The following is a 5,723-nucleotide window of genomic DNA, read 5'->3' as shown; positions in this document are numbered from 1 at the left end:
GCAGAAGTGCTCAGTACCCATTTTAACTGTTTTATGGACATTCTTTTCAGCCTGATATCCAGAAAGAGCAGTGAACACTCTGAAAAGTGTGTCTCCTTTAGAGACATGGCCATTAGTTGTATTAACCCCACCAGTGCATGCTCACAGCTTCTCTGCACCACACACAAAGCTGTGTTTTGCTGACCTCAGATTAACTTGTTTTGCCTGCAGGCTGGGAGGGTCCCCAGGCATGCTCTGCCCAGGGGAGCCGAAAGCCCCAGGACTCCCCCGGCTCCATAGCCCAGTGTCTTTCACCACAGCCAAAACCTCTCTCTGCTTCTGCCCGCTCTGGGTGGGAGCGATACAGTGCTGCCGCTCACTGGGGTATGCTGAGACCCAGCTGTAGCTGTGACACCTATAGGATGGGTCTTCCCTCCCTCCACCCCATCACTCTTTTCTTCTCACCCTAAGGCCATGATTTGCTGTCCTTACCAATCCATTACCCTATTCAGCTCCCTACTTTGGCTAGGTTTAAACCCCACCCTGCAGCACCCATGCTGGCAAGACTCCTCTTCTGACTTGTTTTTCTCCCTCGGCAGCGTTTTTCCCCAGGTAGGCAGCACTCCTCCCCAGCAGCGCATGCAGTCCTGCGATGTGACAGGCAAGGCAGCACACATCTGCTCAGTGCTGGTCTCCCATCTCTCTGCGGGGGCTAACTTAGTGTGATGAAGCCCCATGTGTCAAGCTCCAGTCATCTGAGCTTCAGCTTCGTCCTCATTTCAAACTCATACAGGCCTAATTCAGTCCCTGTGGGCTCCAGCTTCTGGAAGCAAATCTCTCCTCACACTGTACTGTCCTCGTTTGGGTGCCTTTGCCTTTGTTTCTTGAGTGGCGGTTTTGTCCTGGCTAGCTCCACCAGCCCTCATCAGCCTTTGCCAGGCATCTCCTGTGTTACCCGTCACTGAGCCTGAGCACGGCACTACTCTTTCACTTCTGCTTCCACCAATGTAGCTCTTCCATTTTGCTAAGTTTCTTATGCTTCTTAGGAGACCTCTCACTTTGCCTAGCTTGATGGGCTGCTATTTTAAAATCTTCAAAGTTTCTTCTGGATATTTTTCCTACCCTTACTCCAAAATAAAATGAAGAGAGAGCAAATGGATTTGGTCTTCTGTACCTTAGTGGAGACCCTATCCCCTTTTGCTTCTGAGATGCAGGTTTTTCTCCGTGTTTGTTGTTGCCCAACCGTCTGTACAGGGATGGTATGGGCTTGGAGGGTTGGGAAGGAAAATGGCCTCAGGATGAGCCCAGTCTTGAGAAATGGTCTGCAGCATGGCAGTAGCTGTGAACCCTGTTCATACACCCACAGTAGCCTGCGTGGTCCGCTGCTCCTCCTTACCCAGCAGTGAGAAGGCATGATTACCATAAGGAAAAGCCTCAAGAGCAATTCTTCAGCACTGTCTGAATTACCGTCCAGCCCAGTGTGTGAGAAAGCAGCACAACCATGCCAGGTTATTTACAAAAGTTGCATGTCATTTGCAGATTCTGGACTTTTAGATAATTCAGCTGAACTTCGGAGAACCGGTCGTATTTCTGCATGTCTGAATGCTTCATCTTGCAACTTCAGCCCTGAACCAGCTCTTACTGAAATCAATCAATAAATGCTCTCATTGACTTAAACAGAAGTTGAATCAGATCCACTGCTAATGCTCACACATCCCTAATTAACTGTCCACTGCATTATTGAGGTGAGGAGAGATCACTCCTCAACCATTACAGTGAAAACGGTGATCGAAGAATTATTCCATAAAAAAACCCACTGGCAATCTTGTGCTAGCTAGCACTCTGGTTTTGGTATGCGTGTAAGACGTACTCTCCTGTGGTATCCGTAGCTCAAGTGACTGTAACATCAGCACAGCTTGCTCGGCGCCTCACGTTATTGTCTCACAGACTTAACAGCTTTCCAGCAAATTTCCCATTCTGTGTTCCTGTTACTTCCTCCTGCCCTGTACTATTTCAAGCCTTTATGTAAGAAGCATCACAAGCCACTTAATACTAGTTTGTTTGGACAGTTGTTCTGCAGCAGAATTTGTTGGATTCAGCAAAAATGCCTTCTGCTGTCATAGCAGCACCAAACACGTAAGCACAAATGACTGACTTGCAAGGGTAACAACACTCCTGAGCCTTGTAATTATGCACGGTGATGCTATTATATAATTGATCTAGGGATTTCATAAATTATTCTTTTTATAGTTCTGAGCAGTTCTGAGAACACCCAAAGTCAGATTAGTGAGAGCTTTAGTGCTTACTTCCCTTGCTGAAAGGACATAGTTTCATCCTGTGATCCGGTGGGTTTGGGAAGCAGCCTTGCGCTTACAGAAACCCCAGCTGCCCAACAGCCGTGGTGTCTGAGTGGCACTATTTCCATCTACTCTTCTGATTACCTCATCCTCACCTCAAACAAGTAGGAGTACAGTGATAGCAGATTCTGGTATAAATAATGTAGTCCTTGGCAATATATGTTGTTTATTTTTAAATCAGTGTGAGACTAAACTGCCCACGAAAGGAGGGGATGGTGGTGCTAGTGAGACAGGGCATGCTGCAGGCAAGGGTTGTCCAAGCTTTATCCCCACCACTTTGCCAATGCTCTTAATGCCTTGACCTGCAATACATGGCATGCAGCCAAGCTAGTCATACTGCTTGGGGTGGTGATCTTCTTGCATCACACAAGTTGAGTGAGATTTGATCTCGTTATTACTCAGATTGATCCCCAAGGAAAACCCATAGTGCTGCAAGAAGTGGTCCTGGTGTCTCAGAAGCTGGCACTTTTCCTTCTGAGTCAGTGCTGAACCAGTGCCCAAGCATGGTATTAGGGGGCACAGTGTGGCAGGAGGCCTTACCTTTCAGATGTGAAGCATAATTGAGGTTGAAACCACTCATCATCCTTTTTCCCTTTCACCTCCTCATTCTTGCTTGTTACCTGCTGCTCAGTTGAGCTGTGGCCCCTCGGGGAAGTTGCACTTCCTCCCACTAATTTCCCTGCACCTACATCACTGGTGAACACGGCCCTTTCTAGTCGACAGACGGAAGGGCTGTTTGATTTACCTCCTTCTCCTGGCTGCTAAGCTAGACATGTCCCTCTTAGGAGAAGAGCAAGAAACTCCAGTATTCCCTGTCCCTGTGAAGGGAGGAATGCTTTATATTTTCCTAATTTGTGCATGGATCGATTCAGCTGCTGGGGGGAAATGAAGTCACAGAAGAGAAACACACTGGAGGCTCCAATAAGAAGTGGCAACAGGAGGTGCAGGAGAGACCCTTCAAACCTGCTGCTTTTAGCAATAATCTACTTCCACTCCATGCAACAAACTGCTGCTTTCCCCGGAGTCTTGCAGCCTGAGATGCTAGATGGACAAAAGAAATTATTACCTTGCGGGTGTTTTCAGTTGATGTGTATGTCACAAATTACACCTAAGACACAGCAAATCTCTTTTTTAGAGAAATATCATATATGCTCTGGTGACTGCATGGGGCTCATCTCTGGCCTGCAGGCTGCAGGTCCAAGACCCTTAGAAAGCTGATGGCCAGGAGAAGACCATCAGGATCAGGATAATTCATCTGCCTGCAGGCTGTTCCTTCAAGGTCCTCAGGGAGAGAAGAGCATGTGGTCCAAATGACACATGGGGGAAGGCTGCAAGGGTGCTGGTTGAGCAGCCCTGCTCTGGGGACCAGAGCAATCCTGGACACCTTCACCATCTGCTTTGAGCCTCCATGGAAGGCTGCTTCACGGACATGTTGGCAGACCCCTAAACAGGGGGTTTCTGTGCCAGAAAGCTAAGGTATATTATGTTGGTTATTTTTTTCTTTTTTGAAAAAAAGTCTTCTCAGATTATAAAGCCATAGAGAAGGCACCCTCGCAGGGAAACAATAGCGGAGGGCCTTCAAGGGCTGCCCGTGTGGTTTCCTGGGTGCTGCAGGAACAGGCAGTTCTCTCTGGCCAAGCCCTTGTCCTGCCAAAATCAGTGACTACTGTGCTCTTGATTTCAACTGGATCAATAATTAGTTCATAGCGAACATCACTCTGATAGACAAACCAGACCCAGAAGAAACCTCCTTGACTTAAATGAAACAAGAGTGAGTGAGCTGGGGCAGAGCAAGGGGATGTCTTGACTACAGAAAAAAATATATATACATTCTCCATTGTTACAGACAAGATTTTTAGGGCAGTAAGAGTTTTTGCAAATCATGCAGCCAACCAGTCGGTTTTTGAAGTTCTTACATCCCAGACCAACTACCCATGTTCATATGAGCCTCAGCAATTGACAACCATAGCAAAGAACTTGCAGAAAGGATAACATTTATGAACATATCAAAATGATTCATAATGGGCTATTAAAAGTAGCAAGAGATGAAAGAGGCAGCCTACAGATAAGCCATTTCGAGATTCTCAGTAATTCAGAACACTGTTTAAAAGTCAAGTTTTAGCTATCACAGATCTGTCCCTGCTGCTCTTTAGATAACGAAGTAGGATTTTCTAATCAAGTTGAGACTTCTCTTATACCTAGGGCTCTTTACTTCACTCTGGAAGCTATCACATAGATAGTGAAAAAAGTTGTATGTAACTCATACCCACCTTCCATCTCCTGTACGCTGCCAAAGCGGCAAGCCTGAGTACGCATCAAAATCAGCTTTATTTTCAGTAGGCTGGTTTCACTCAGTGCTACCATATTCTAAGGGTTAATTTTGGCAAACAAGGGTAGCTGGTAAAGTAAAGTGTGTGCACCCCTGGGCTGTTTTCATAGTCTGTCAGGCACTTGTTAACACACTAACCCATTCATTTTTTGATGAATTTGTGGCATGCTGGACATGAGCCAGAGGCTGAACTGGGAACAATATTTATTTATATCTGCACACGATAATTCATGTCTGCCCAAATCACGGACTTTCCCTAATCCGCAGTATTTCAAAACATTTGCAGTTCTTTCAGGCGATTAGCGTTGGCTTTGCTTGGCCCGATCTAGTGGAAAGAAATGTAAGACACTGAATGTAGCTGAATGCTTTGATTCACTGATAGAGGCTGACATTTCTTCACTGCCTGTTCTATCAGTCCATAATTTTAAGATTCTTCTGAGGTGTAAAGAGCTGCATTTTGTGCCTTGACAAATAATACTGGACATCTAGTGCTTGTTCTATAAAAGGAGTCTTGCCAAATATCAGTCTGTACAAGGAGATGATAGTTTGGTTTGCCACTGAAACAAAGTGAGAGCCTGCAAGTGTTACTTCTTGAGAGCTATTTTCTCAAAATGAATCACTATCCACAATCTGGAAAGAGGGAGCTGATGCATCATCGGTTTGATGGATCACAAAGTTTTCGTAGCACTGGTTTCCAGCCACTGTGCTATGCTAAAGGAAACATAAAACACAGTGTTCGGGTTGAGAACAACTGCACAGCAACGTATGAAGCTACTGAAGATAGCTTGAAAATGTACTCCATGCCTCTAAGTGTAAAAGGAAAAAGAAAGAAAAAGAGGAAACAGAAAAGGTTGAAAGGTTCATTAGGTAGGTATGCAATACGCACACTGTTTGGGGATAAAAGCGGCTTGACCACAAACAGGTTCAGCATCCAGTAAAGCTAGTATGAGACAAATCTGCTAAAACCAAAACTGAATTTGGTTATGATAGCAATATGATATTGTACCTGGATGGTGCAGCGAGACTGGTAATCATGTGTAATAAGAAAAACAGCTTCT

The sequence above is a fragment of the Apteryx mantelli genome, chromosome 19 (genome assembly GCF_036417845.1).
Source record: "Apteryx mantelli isolate bAptMan1 chromosome 19, bAptMan1.hap1, whole genome shotgun sequence".
Lineage (NCBI taxonomy): Eukaryota > Metazoa > Chordata > Aves > Apterygiformes > Apterygidae > Apteryx > Apteryx mantelli.
This window is presented reverse-complemented; position numbering follows the sequence as displayed.